Raw genomic sequence first — 15044 nt, forward strand, 5'->3', positions numbered from 1 at the left:
TTTTCTGAGAAGTGTTTCTCAGTGCAATTGATGTCTCTGTCTTGGAGTGGTTTTATGTATTACCAAGGCAGTATCAATTACTAGCAGATGGAGACACAGGAATTATTTCTATTTGTAATGGTAAAAAAAAGTCTTTTTGCCTTTAAGTGGTACAGCATAAGAAAATGCTCGAGCTTCATTTATTTTTTCAAACTTTCTTTTTGGAGAGTTTTTATGTGAGGTTAAAGAATGTTGTGATGGGAAGCACTGTGCTCATTGCTGACTGTAGTGTGAAGGAGACCTGCACGCTTTGCTGTAGGGACATCCTTGTTGGTGGCCTCTGGGATGGGGAGCAAGAAGGAGTGGACATCATGTGGGCGACCAAAAAGCACAGATATGTCTTTCTCTGCCTCTGCCCTACAATTTAATGCACCTATAAACTGTACATGGTCAAAATCAAAACCTGTGCTTCCACTAAAGCATTTAGTTAAAAACAACTGATTAGCAAGAGCCATTGAGAGCAAATGTTGCATGAAAACAAAATTCAGTGGAAACACTTCCGTGTTGCCTATATATATATATGGCTATTTCAGATTTTTCAAGTGGATATTATATCAAGGTAACATAATTTTTTCCTCTGGTAGATCAGCTGGTCTTGAAATAAGGGCAGCTCAGAAGTGTAATATGCCTTGATAGAAGATGTTTTGAGGTTGCCCCAGGTGACAGTTTCAGGATCAAGTTTGGAATTATAGCACAGGTTAGACTCTTGTTACAAATTAGAATAGAATAGAAAATAGAACAGAGAATAGGGAATAGAGTTGAATAAAGTAGAATAGAGTAGAGTAGAGTAGAGTAGAGTAGAGTAGAGTAGAGTAGAGTAGAGTAGAGTAGAGTAGAGTAGGATAGGATAGGATAGGATAGGATAGGATAGAATAGAATAGAATAGAATAGAATAGAATAGAATAGAATAGAATAGTTAGAAGGGACTTACAATGATCATCCAATTGCCTGACCAGTTCAGGGCTGAGTTAAAGCATGTTATTAAGGGCATTGTCCAAAAGCCTCTTAAACACTGATAGACTTGGGGCATTGTCCACCTCTCTAGGAAGCCTGTTCCAGTGTTTGACCACTCTCTTGGTAAATGAAGACTTCCTAATGTCCAGTCTAAACCTCCACTGGTGCAGCTTTTGAGACGTTCCTCTATGTCGTATATCTAGATAACAGGGAGAAGAGCTCAACACCTCCCTCTCCACATTCCCTCCTCAGGAATTTGTAGAGGGCAATGAGGTTGCCTCTCAGCCTCATTCTCTCCAAACCAGACAAACCCAGAGTCCTCAGCTGCAACTGATAGGACATCCCTTCCATTTGCACCCTTATTGAAAAAAAGAAAAAGAGTAGCTACCAGCAGTTTGTTGGTACCTGGCAAATGGGAAGGGCTTTACAGATCCACCTTCAAGGGATGAATCACAGTCTAGTTGCAGAAGTTTCAAATTTCTGCTAATAATTTGGATGAAAGACCAAGCGGGGCTATTTAATTTGTGAGGCCAGATCACAGGAACTTTGACAGAAAGAACTAGAAGTTCAGCACAGTCTATCAAAATGGAGAAAAAGTCTGAAATCCCTGAGATAAAATTTGATAAAAAGCCAGTGTAGCACTTTGCACATCAGAAGATGAAGTCAAATTCCCAATGCCAAGTTAGCTGGATGGAATTGAAGATCTTGTGAGCATGTGATCTATGATTTTTTTACTAATGGAAAATAACTGTCTGAGCAATGCTTCAGAAGAGCCTCTGGGGGTTGTAGAAGAAGACTGTGCTGCCATTTAGTGAGACCTGGACAGGCTGGCGAATTGGGCAGGGAGAAATTGAATGAAATTCAACAAGGGCAAGTGTAGAGCCTTGCATCTGGGGAAGAACAACCCCATGTCCCAGTACAGGTTGGGGGCTGACCTGCTGGAGAGCAGTGTAGGAGAAAGGGACCTGGGGGTCCTGCTGACTTGTGGCCAAGAAGGCCAATGGCATCCTGGGGTGTATTAGAAAGGGTGTGGTTAGTCAGTCAAGAGAGGTTCTCCTCCCCCTCTATTCTGCATTGGTGAGGCCACATCTAGAATATTGTCTCCAGTTCTGGGCCCCTCAGTTCAAGAAGGACAGGGAACTGCTTGAAAGGGTCCAGTGCAGAGCCACAAAGATGATAAAGTGAGGAAAGGCTGAGGGAGCTGGGTCTCTTTAGCTTGGAGGAGACTGAGGGGCGACCTCATTAATGTTTACAAATACATTAAGGGCGAGTGTCAGGAGAACGGAGCCAGGCTTTTTACAGTGATGTCCAGTGATAGGACAAGGGGCAATGGGTGAAAACTGGAGCATCGGAGGTTCAAGGTGAATATCAGGAAGAACGTCTTTACTGTGAGAGTGACAGAGCCCTGGAACAGGCTGCTCAGAGAGGTTGTGGAGTCTCCTTTGCTGGAGACATTCAAAACCCACCTGGACACGTTCCTGTGTGATGTGCTCTAGGTGACCCTGCTCTGGCAGGGGGGGTTGGACTAGATGATCTTTCGAGGTCCCTTCCAACCCCTAGGATTCTGTGATTTTGTGAACATGGACCAAATGTGAGCTGCCAGTGTGATCCTGTGGTAAATATCAAGGTGGGTCTCAGAGATGCATTAACAGCATTGTTGTCTGTCTTCTAGCTAGTGTTCCTGAAGGGGCAAAAGAAAAAGAAACTGTGGTTGAGGAGGAAACCTGGAAAATGGGTCCTCTTATTTTCATTAACTATAAAATTTCCCTCCACACCATCAGATGATGATGGGATTTCTTTGGCTACCAGAGGTTGAACTAAGTAAACTAAGGATGTCATCACATCTCTCCAATCCTGTGAAATAAAATCACATGCAACCCTATGAAGTAAATAATTTGCACAACAAAAATTAACGCAAAGCTGTATCTTCAACAGCACAAATATGTAATTAGTCATAGGAACAGCACACTGATACATGCTGAAAGTCACTGTCCTGTGGACTTCTTGAGTCAAAATCAAACAGTCCTCATCAGAGGAAATGCTCCAGCTGAAGAGATAGTTCTTCCTGTAGGAATTTCTGTCCTATGCAAAGATTCATGTTAACCAACAAAAATGTTCTCTTCAGAGCCTAGAGCAAGGATAACAGCTTTTGTTGTGTGCACCTTTCCTGGAAAGTCTGACTGTTGTGTGTAGGAAAAGGACAGTTTTGTGGTGCTTCATCTGAAAGGGTATTTTTTGACTGCATGTATTTTTTTTCTGGATCACTGTTATAAAGAAGATGTTTTTCTCGGTTGCTGTTGCATCTGTGTTACAATGAGATGGAGCAGAAATTACTGTGACACTCTGACATTTCACTTTGGGGGCAAAAAGGTGCACTGCAAGCCTGCTACTTTCCGTTTTATTTGCCTGGCCATAAAGAGTTTTCCTCTTTTGATGGCAGTAATAAACCTTAAAAACCCCACAGCCTCCTTTATATAAGCTGCAGAAGAGCAAGATGCAGACCTGTGTTTTGGTGGGGGTGGGGGGGGTGGAACTAAGAATGGACATTTATCTTGAGAATCAGGCCTGAGAGGCCCTTAGGCATGGTGCAGGAGCAGTAGGATAACAGCAGGGACACCACCTATCCCACTGTTTGATATTACCCTGATACAGCTCCAGGAACCACATGATGTGTCCTGCATCTGTGAAAAATCCGGGGTGAAGTTTAGGTCAGTCTCTGACTGCAGTAAACTTTTGAGTCCTAGCTGGCTGTGGCCACACATAGATCAAACCAGAATGCACCCACAAATCCAGATTTTGTGGATGAGCATTTCTGTTAAAATTAATTTAAGCTCCCAACCCATTCAAAATGACTACATCCCTTCCCCTTTTCTAATGTGAAACCATGAAAAGACACTGGCAGCATCAGCTAAAACTTCTTCCTGGGCAAACAAAGAGAAGAAGAGCAGCAAATCTTCAGGACAGAAATGTGTTTTGGTTCTTGCATTACCCAGTCCATGGTGTAAACATTTCTGTTTCAGCCAAGGGAAGGTGCCTCTATTGAGGTCGGCTCTGAGTTTACTCCTTGGTGTGCCACAGCAGGATGGCAAAACCCATCCGGGGCACCTCCCAACATCTTCTTGCCTTTCAGGGAGACAAGGGCATTTACTTGGCTCTCCCTCCTTACCACAAGAGGGCTCTGGGAGAGCAGGTCCAGCAGCCTTCAACAAGAGATTGTGTCCTCCAGTTTGGATCTTTAAAGTGAGCTACACAACTGCAAAACCTGCAGAAGGGCAGCAGAGGCTGGGTTGGCTATGAGCAATGTGTTGACAAGGGTCTGGAATAATCAACCAATTTTAAACCTGCTGTATGTCCACCCAGCTGCTGTTTGTTAGGACAGTAGAAGAACCAGAGTGGCTTGAGTCAGGCAGCCAAGTCAAACAGAGCTGTTAGTGTCTGCAAGCAGGGGCTTCACACAGGAAACCTAGAAGAACCCAACCAGAATGAAGATCCTGTCTTAGGCTTGATGCTACTTGTTCTGCAGCGGGTTGGCTGCAGATCTTCACTTCCACACCTGAGCCGTGGCTTGGAAAATTTATGTTCACAGCCCAGAGAGCAAGGCCACTGCTGGGCTTTGGCTATTCTGGTGCCTTCTCTGCTCAAGCTGATCTCATGGAGCAGCTAGTGCACAGACTAATATCTGGCCAAACTGCACATCATGACAGGACCATATGCTGAATCATGACTTAGGCACTCATGGTGAAGCAGTTTACACTGAAGTGACAAGTAGGATGGGCTAGAGCAAGAGGAAAAGTGTCCACCAGCTGCCATTTTAGCAGTAAGTGTTTGGGAGAGAAAAAATACAGATATTATTTCCCGACCTTTCCAAAATAAGCAGAAGGTTTGATTAGTAAGTGATTTAAAGCATACACATCCTTCTTCTTCCTATTTCTTGAACACATTGGAGGATTTAATGAGGTAATATGTTTGGCACTTAGGTAGAGTATTGAAATCTAAGACAAGGCTATTTTCTCCTTTCTCCCCATCGTAATTTAGTTCAATTCACTTATTCTGTAGTGATTTAAGTAAATGGCTGGGAAATTATGAGCTCTTTGCTGCACACCATGTTGTGATGATTAATTCATTCAGCTTTTTCTTAAATGTCACAGATGGTTACAAATGAAAGCCTAGAATGAGGTGGACTCACTAGAGACATAAGCTGGAGGGGAAAGGAGGAATTCCCCTCGTAGTGTAAGTTCCTCATCACTCAGCAGACTGAAATTATTTTCAAACACCTTAAGCAGATGTATTTAGGGGAAATACCAACAAAACAGGATGATGTGACCAAAAATGACTGTGGACGCAGTCACGGACTGTCAGGTCTTGACATCATGAATAAAGCCATGAAATGGAGGCGGGAAAATTATAGAATGGTTTGGGTTGGAAGGGACCTTCAAGATCATCCAGTTCCAACCCCCCTGCATGGGCAGGGACACCTCCCACTAGACCAGGTTGCTCAGAGTCCCATCCACTTGAACACTTCCAGGGAGGGGGCATCCACAGCTTCCCTGGGCAACTTGTTCCAGTGTCTTACCACCTCACACTAAAGGATTTCCTCCTAATGTCTAATCTAAGTCTCCTCTCTTTCAGTTTGAAACCATTAGCCCTTGTCCTCTCACTACATGCCCTTGTAAAAAGTCCTTCCCCAACTTTCCTGTACCCCTTCGGGTACTGGAAGACCACTATGAGATCTCTCCGGAGCCTTCTCTTCTCCAGGCTGAACAACCCCAACTCTCTCAGCCTGTTCTTGTAGGAGAGGTGCTTCAGCCCTCAGATTATCTTCTTGGTCCTCCTCTGCTTTCACTCCAACATCTCCATGTCCTTCTTGTGCTGAGGGCCCCAGAAAGAAGGAAGAAGAAGGAAGTGTCACACACAAGACGTGCTGTTGTCTATACATGAATCTTGAGACATCAGGAGGTGTTTGGGGCAGCAGAAGGACAGACCATGTCTCAGGAGTGGCATCTCAGGAAGACCAGTCACAGAATGAGGCTTCTTTCAATTGCCATGGAAGTTAATGGGAAACTTTCCATTGAGTAATACTGCTTGTTTTTGTCTGTTGAATAAACCTGCAAGGTGGAAGGAAGCTAGACTTGTGACTCAGAAAAGTAACCCCAAAATCAACGTGTGTCCCGAAGCTGGGACCTCCCCTGCAGAGGGATGGCCTCTGGGACACCCTGTTAAGGGGCAGGTTGGTGAGAAGAAGGGACGGATTTAACTCTTCAGCATTTCAGCATCCTGTGTCATTCTGACAGCTGATTAAAATTGCTCCCTTCTCTCTTCTATGAGGTTTTCCTGTGGTTAATTAATTACAGAGAGAATTCAGAGGCCTCTGTGGGTAGTCTGTCAACTTCATGCTATGAGTCAAGAGGAGTGCACCTCAACAAGGCCTGGAATGTGGGCTGGGCTCCATGAGACATTCCCAAATTTGGTAGTTTATCTGGATTTTTCTGGTACATTTGCATCCTCTCTGTATGGCCAGTCCATCTTTCCTTTGAGGCAGCACAAGGCATGGAGCATACAGCAAGCAAAGACTGTGGTGGCAGCCACTGTGAAGTCCCAGGGACCTTGAGTTGTTTCCATATCCACCAAATAGATGTAGTATTGCAAAGTCTGTCCTCTGGCTTGCCCTTGATCTGGTAAAGAGCTGCAATGCACACAGACAATCAGGACGTGATTCTTTCTTCCTATTTTTTGTATAAAACAGTGACAAGAATATGGAAATCCAAACAACATAGATGTTCTCCTTCCTTCCTTCCTTCCTATTAAGCAAGAAACTGAAGTGATATAGGGCATTTTTTGACTTGACATGGATTAATCTCCTTGCCATTTGTTCAGAGTTCACTTCTTCAGGAAGGATTTCCACCTGCTACTGTATATTGCTGTGGCTCAGGCTCATGACATTGCTGCTGAGGAAATTCAAAACACTTGGTGCTCAGCTTGCAGAGGTTTGATCATAACTTGCCAAGCATCCCCTGGGGAGAGGCTGCCTTATTTGAAGAACATCAGGTCTGCGGGCAAGCTCAGGTTGTTTCAGTAGGCACTGGTCTTATTTGTTGTTTATTATTATGCAGTGAGCTGCGTGAAATTACGGATTACTTCAGTGACCAGTAATACAGCCTAAATAACAAATGCACTGGCACCCAGGTGAAGTGGAGGTTCTACTGCCTGATACACATCTCGCAGATATTGAGCTGGAGAAAAAAAATAGGTTTGCAGGGAATTCACAAGCAGTGAATTGATGAAACTATGCCAGAAAGAATTCAACAAGCCGTGTTCCTCATCTTCCTGATCACTTTGAATGGTGCAGCCTATGTTACCTGTGTTTGCCCTGTTTATACTATGATGTAAATCCAGCTTTTGAAACAGCCTTTAAAAAAGAAGGGAAAAGACTTGTAATGATGTTTAGGGATCAGTATCAGGGCCTCAGGAGTACTTGCCATTTGGGGACTTGGGTATTTTTGGTGCCATATATTGCAATCTTTTGTCTATGAGCTTTCTGGATGTGTTCCCATGTTACAATTGGCAGCCATGACCTCAAAGTCATAAACAGGAAAAAGAAGTGATAATGGGAGGGCCTTAGTAACGACAGCCTTAAAACAAGAAATAAATTTGGCTCGTTTGTACCAGCTGGCAGTTTCCAGGGTGTAAAAGTCATATGGATTTGCCCAAACCCTGACCAGCTCTCTGAGCAGACTTCAGGTGACAGTCACAACTGATCTGAGCTAGTTGTGGCTGTACTGCTGGCACACAGCAGGTCCCAAGTAAAATCCCAGTTCTCTTCCAGGCTTGACTTGTAGTGGGATCCTACAGTCTGCAAGACATATCGCTGTGACTTCTTGCTTGAGAGTGCAAGTGTGACAGTCACTTGGGGGAACAGGAGCACGAGACTTGGGCTAAAATGCCAGCAAGAACTGGTGACACTAGTGTACATGGAATGGTGGCTGTTATTTGAAAGTATGAGTACAGAAGCTCATGGCTGAATTTTCAACCTGCCACCCAATGGCCTTTCAAGGATGATTTGTAAAAGCCTTTGAATTGAATGGTATTGTCAGAGAGCCATTTCAGCAATGTGGCCTCAAATTTTTAAATGCTTCTCCTAAGCTGCCAATAATATGGGATGAGAACTTGAATGTGTAAACAACCTATATGTTAAAAGAAGGTTGTGAACATGTGTTGGGCTTACTTTCCTGGGGCATAATTATTACAGATACTTAAGCAGCAGAGTGGTTGCACAATACCTTAATTACTATGTTTAGATGGAGCTTGTTCATTGTAGGAGTCATACTCTGTGGGTCTACTTTCTCTTCAAGGTGTAATTTGAACAGTCGTCGCTGAGATGCCTGGCTGAGCAACATGCACTGAACTTTTCTTATGGTTCCTACAGTTCATAAATGGGTATTTTTTACCCTACCTGTCAAGGTGCAGAACTTAGTGACCTTGTGGTTGTTGTGTAAAAGGTACCAATCCTTTGAAGTAGGAGGAAGACAGATTAAGATACATGTGTAATTGGGACATGGTGGTTCCTTTTACGGGCACCTTTTGTTTGTTTCTTCTTTGTATCTGAAACATATGTGCATCTGCAGATACTTGTTCCACTGAATTTGATAGGTACCCACATTGTTAGGGGAGCAGAAGGAAATTCTCAGCTGAGTCTGAGCAAGATTTTGGGATGGTGCACTACAAACAGATCTGGTACCTGGTGATACACCTGAGTCTACTGTTTGTTTTTCCTTTGAAAGCCTGAATGAAAATGAAAGAAGAAATAGAAAGAAAAAAGGAGGTGGTTTAGATTTCACATAAATCCCATGATGCAGATGTAGGAGAGGAGGTCTTTCTACCTGGCTTCAGGGGTCTGCAATCTAAGGTTGCTGCTTGGTGTCAACATAACTAGTGGTAAGAAGGAGGCACTGTAGGAGGTGGTGTCTGTAAACTTCTTCCCTCTGTTCAGAGACTTGTCTCACCTCTCCAACAAACCTGTTGATAGAGGGGCAGTTTACAGTCCATGTCCTTTCTCACCACAGCCTTTTGTAAAATTAAATATATAAAATAAATTACTTCATCCCCTTTTCAGTCCCCTAACTCAGCAGCAGGGGTGCATAAACATCTGAGTATGCAGGAAGAAGATATCTGAAAAACTAAGATTTTCAGCTGGTTTCTCACTTCTCAACCTTGGAGAGCACTGGCCAGAGCCATGTCATGAGAGATAAGAAATTTGGGGAGGGGGTCCAGTAGACCAAGAAGGATGCAAATTAAGTGTGGCCAACATTTCCTAATAGAGGTACCCATGAGGTATATGTGTTGGACCTGAAGGACTTATTTCAGCTTCTCTCAGTCATGTCAAGGCTGTTGGTCACAAGTAGACTCACTCAGCCATCTCTTTGGCTCATTCAGAGGAGCTTAGCACCTACCATTTTGTTGCCTTCTCTGGAGACAGTCCATGCTCAATATCCCAAAATGGGCCATTTCTTAGACCACAGATAGGTTAAGAGTGTTCCCTTTGGGACCCCTCACTGGGAACGTGTCTGCTGGATTCCACTGCATGGCATAGGCCTAAACCACATGGTGGGGCCTCACCTCCTCTCATGCTGTGAGCACTGCTGGCTCTTCCTCCAGCTATTTTTTTTCTAGCTGAATGAATAAACAAAGCCACCCAGTTTAAATGCCTGTGTTACAACTTTTATCTGAGCAAGGAAACATTTCCCAGCAGCTATAGCCACGTGCACAAGGGTAAGGACCTGTGGCAGTTAGCAAGTGTGGGGAGAGAATATTGGGTCATGTTGAGGCAGGATTTTCAGTAATTGTATAGGGGCAACAATTAGAAGAGGCAGGAGACTCATTAGATATGCTAATCCCCCAGAGTAGGCAGTGGATTGCAGAAAAGCCATCCACTCCAAATGATTGCTCACAGCTCATGGTGTGCCTGAAGTACAGTGATAAAAACCTCACTCCCTTCTGAGAGGCAACTCGTGTGGGTGCCCACCAGTGATGGGGCTGGGGGAAGAAGTGTGGGTTCTCTGCCTTTTCTAGTCACAGCCTTCAACTACTGCAAAGCAAAGGGATCCTGGTGCAAAGACTGCCATCAGTGCTTCATTGGTGATGACACGTGTCCTCTTCCCCTTGCCCCCGAGCCCCAGCACTTTGCTCTGTGGTGACAATCACAGAATCACCATATCTTTCTGTTTGGAAAAGACCCTTGAGATCATTGAGTCCCACCACAACCTAAGTCTACCAACCATTAACTAACTCTACCAAGTCCAATGCTTAAACCATGCTCCTAAGCACCACATTGATATGTCTCTTAAGCACCTCCAGGGATGGAGACTCAACCATCTCCCTGGGCAGCCTGTTCCCGTGCTTAATTATGCTTTCAGTGAAGAAATTATTTCTAATATCTAATCTAAACCTCCCTGGCACAACTTGAGCCCATTTAATCTTGTTTTGTTGCTTGTCACTTGGGAAAAGAGACCAACCCCTGCCTTGCACTGCAGTGCTGGCAGCTCTCACCAGCAGGGCAGATGCTGCCAACTGGGACATGAGGAGAAGCTCATGGTATGCAAGGAGGTGCCGAGGGAGCAGGGTATGCCCAGCCTGGAGAAGAGAAAGACCAATGTGTATAACAGGGGGAATCCAGCTGCTGTCTACCTCTGATGAATGGGGGATTGCAGGGAAAACAGTCAGATGCTTCTCTGGCTTAACAAGGCCAAACCCCTGAGCTTCTCTCCTCATATGTCATCCCTGACCATCTTGATGGCATCTGCCAGACTTGCTCCAGTTTATTGATACCTCTCTTGCTCTGAAGGGACTCAAAAGTGAACAAAGCCCTTCAGATGCAGCCTCACCAGTGTGCTGCAGAACGAAATTATGATTTCCCTCACTCTGCTGGCTGTGCTTGTGCTGATGCTCACTGAGATGCAGTTGGGCTTCGCCGTTGGGAATGCACACTGCTAACTCATTTTCAACTTCTTGTCCACCAGGACCTTCAGGCCCTTTTCTACAGAGCTGCTTCCCTGTCAGCCAACCCCCAGCCTGTCCTGCTGCGAGGGGTCACTTCAGCCCAGGTGCATGAGCCTGCCCTTGCCTTGCTTAGTCTTTGTAAGATTCCTGCTGGCACGGTACTTCAGCTCCTTGCAGTCCCTCTGAATCAGAGCCTTGCCTGACAGCATGTCAGCTGCTCCCACCAGTTTGGCATCATCCTTGAAACTGGAGAGATTATGCTCAGTCTCACAAATCCAGCTGATGAACAAGGTGGTTTATGTTTTGCCAGGCCCCAAAAACTCACAAGATACAGAAGAAGGAATAAATGCCTCAACAAACAAACTCAAATGTTTCCACAAAGTGGGGAAGAAATGTCTTATCTTCTGCAGATATTTTAAATAAAATGCAGAGTTTTTCTCAGAACCACAGGATCCTGGGCCTCAGGATTTCAGAGGTTGCAGGAAATACCATAAGACCTCATGACATGTTAGCACTTAAGCTTACGGTTTAACTACATGCCTTTTGGTTGGTTTTTTTTTAGTTTTATAGTCACCTGCTCTTTGTGGGATTACTATATGTCCCTAATATATTGCACATGTTCTACAGTGATGTGCAGTAGGGTCATAGGAAGGTGAAAGTTGTTTACTACGCCTCTGCCCTGCCCAGAACTGGTTCCTGTAATTTTTACAGGATGGGCTGTTTTTTATTCTCTGTAGAAGAGTCAGTGCTGCTGTTTTGAAGTTCCAGTTCTTTGGGATCTTTGGTCTCTTTTTGTCCTGAATAGAGGCTAATATCACCAATGGGCTTGTTTGTATCCTGCTGCAAGAGGAAGACGTTGGTTCACCATGAAGCCATTGAGGGGTTCCCTATCAAGGACACTCTAAAAGGGATTCTCTTTGCATATCTTGAAGTAGACTTTGTCAGTGCCTGAGGCAGTGGCCACAATTAGGACTGCCACATGAAAAAGTCAGGCAGACCTAGTGCCTGAAAGAAAGATGTGAAACACACCTTGCTTGAATATTGGAAACTGATCACAGCTAAGTATGGAAGGTGATGCTACATCTTTGGGTGCCAGCAAGCTTCCCAAGTGCCTCACTGTGTGTCTTGTTCCACAGTTAAACAGACCATCAAATCTGGAGTCAGGAAGGAATTTCAAGTAAATAGGCTAGCAAAAGCAGAGTGCAGTTCTTTTGCCTTCTCTATTTACTAGGCACACATGGGAACTTCACTTACCAATTTCCTTTCCCTTGCAGGCACCAAGGACACTGGCAATAAATTTCAGCTCTCTTGCTGTCTTCCTAGAGTAGGAACTTTTGTTGCTTTTGGGGTAGTGTTTTTTGGTAGAGAATCTTAAGATTGCTTAAGAGCATTAGAGTTGCTCTATAGCTGATGGAGTGCAGCCCTGTGTCCCTGTCAGTTCTGAATGACTGCTCAGTGGTTGCCTCTGACTGCAGGAGGCTGGATTAGAAGCCTGAGAGCTCCTGCCATATGCTCTACATCAAGTCGAACAGAGCACATCACACTCCTGTATAATGAAGAGGTGCTGCTCCTCTGAACCAAGTGTTATCAGGAAAAGTTGTGCCTCAGGGGGTCCCCAAGACCAAGTTATCAGGATCCACTGACCAACCCTTGCTGAATTGCTACACCAGGAACAAGAAATATTGCTTGCTCTCCATTTAAGAAGCACATAACCTGTTAGCAAAGTTTTGTCCTAGGCTCTAGACCATTTCCCAGCTGTCTGCTGCCCTGATTGAAATGAAAATGTTACTGGCTTCTGGAAGAGGTCTTCTCGCAGAATTGGTTCAGATTGAGTAAAAACTATGCTGGAGCATGTGTAAGCCCCCTGCTTGTCAGAGGGCAAATAGGTGTGGCACCAAGCTGCTAGACTGACTGTTCCTAGACACTGTTCTACACATCCTCGTTGCCACAGAAAAAGCCCAGATGCTTCTTTGAAAGGCAGGCAGGTATATGGCAGATTCCAGCTTGTGTAATGCCTAATAGAAAGTCTGAGCCACCTCCTGAAAGATGAGTGTCTTGTCTCCACACCTTTGATAAAACATTGTTGACAAATAGCAGGTTTGCCATAATTAGAAGCATAATAACTAGGAAGTGCAGCTCAGAACCAATTCAGGCATCTAACTCTCTCCAGCTGCTATTAAAGCTGATGTCTCAGGCAATCAGCTGCACACAGGTATTATCTTCTGATTGAATCCACAGCTCCCTACATGTGAGATGTGAATGAATAGGGTAAATACACGTGCAGCCAGCAAAACTCACAGATGGCTGTTGTCCCCTCAGTGCCACTAACTTGGCCCTCATTCACACCAGAAACTGTGGGGACCTCGCTACAATTTTCCAGGGTCTACACAGTTAGCTAGAGCAATGGCATCTGCTTTGCTTCTGATGTTTTGATTAAGGGCCTGCTTAAAGCTCCATAGATATTCTGCAGGCACAGGAGACTTTCAAACACACACCCAGGGTGAGTATCTGCAAGCCACAAAAAAGGGCTGAGCTGGGAAATAGGAAGTAGCTGTTCCAGCATGATAAATCACTCACCTGCTTGATCTGGTCTTGACTCCAGCCTTCCTTCTGGTGGAGGCTGTACTGTGTTGCCAAAACCCTGTCAGAAAGGAGCTTGCAAGAGCCATCACAGTGTTAGAGTCCCAGATCCGGTGCTGTGGGGAGATTAGCAGCACCAGATTGGCCTTTCCTGGTTGGAGGAATACCCCGTACCCCATGGGAATTGTGCCAGTGCATTCCATACATGTGAATGGATAGAGGTGGCTTAATTCCTGGTAGAGACGTGGTGCCTGTGTGCAAGGGGGCTGTAGGGTTAGTGCCCCCTGGCTCCTGCAAGTACCTCATCCCTTCTGGGAGGGGTTCAGAGCAAAGATACTGTGTCTCCAGCAGAATACAGTCATATTTGACCAGAAGACAAGGAAGGATGAAGATTTTATTAGAAGTATGCAACAGGGCTTTTTCTGAGACATTTTCATACCTAGTGTGCCTTTCTCCCTTCCATGACAATACTCACTTGAGATGTTAAGTGATGGAGGGCTGTCCCTACCCCCCAGGTACTCTGCTACATTGTTTAGAAAAAAAATTGCTTTACTTTCAGTCTGCAATCATCTGGGGTCCACGTCCAGCCTGTAGATCCTGTTTTGTGTTTGCCTATAAATTAGAAAGCTCTACTGTCAGGAATCTTCCTTTCACATGAATGTCTGTAAGAGGCCTGGGTCTCTCTAACCTGAACAGATGAGTCTCATCTGCCTTCCCCTGGGAGAGAGGCTATCCAGCCTGCATCCTACCATTCTTACCACTTTTCACCAGAATGCTTTCTGTGAGTCAGCAAGCTCTGTGTGACTCAATAAAAGCACACACAGGGCAAAACACCTGTGAACTAAATTCAGTGCTTGCTAAAGAATGTGCAGGTGTTATTCTGGGGATCAACAAACCTTCTAATCATGCTGCTGGATGGATTGTAGCCAGAAAGGTGTGCTGTGCTGAAGGAAGGTGGGAGGAGGGCCTGGGAGGAACACAGCAGGATTTGGAAAGAAGAGTTGGCTCTACGGAGGGACAACTTCACCAGATTCACAGAAGAGCGACCAGAAGAGCTACTAGGGGAGGTCTGAGTCTGTTGGTAACCCTAAATGGGATGGCTGCATGTTGTGGAGGCACCAAACAGAACAATAACTTGCCCCTTGGAGTTGTCCTCTCCAGTTGAGCTGTGAGGTGCTACCATTTCCCTGAAACAGTCAGAGATACCTAGAGCCAGACCAGCTCCCATGGTGCCATAGGGCCTGGCAGGCTTTTTGAAGTCAAAGCACAAGTTGTCCTGCAATTAGGGGGCAGGAAAACCCTCTTCATGTTCAGAGAAGCAGGTCAGGGTAAAGATGTACTGCAATGGCTGGGATGGTGAGATACCGATGCAAAGGACCTGATGCAATCACCTCAGCACAGTTCCTGTTCCTCCTGGCCTGTGTGTTTCCTCAGTGCATGAGACACACATTCAGAGGGTGACACCACGCCTTTCCCTA

Source organism: Chaetura pelagica, unplaced genomic scaffold, assembly GCF_000747805.2.
Source record: "Chaetura pelagica isolate M959 unplaced genomic scaffold, ChaPel_1.0 scaffold142, whole genome shotgun sequence".
Taxonomy (NCBI): domain Eukaryota; kingdom Metazoa; phylum Chordata; class Aves; order Apodiformes; family Apodidae; genus Chaetura; species Chaetura pelagica.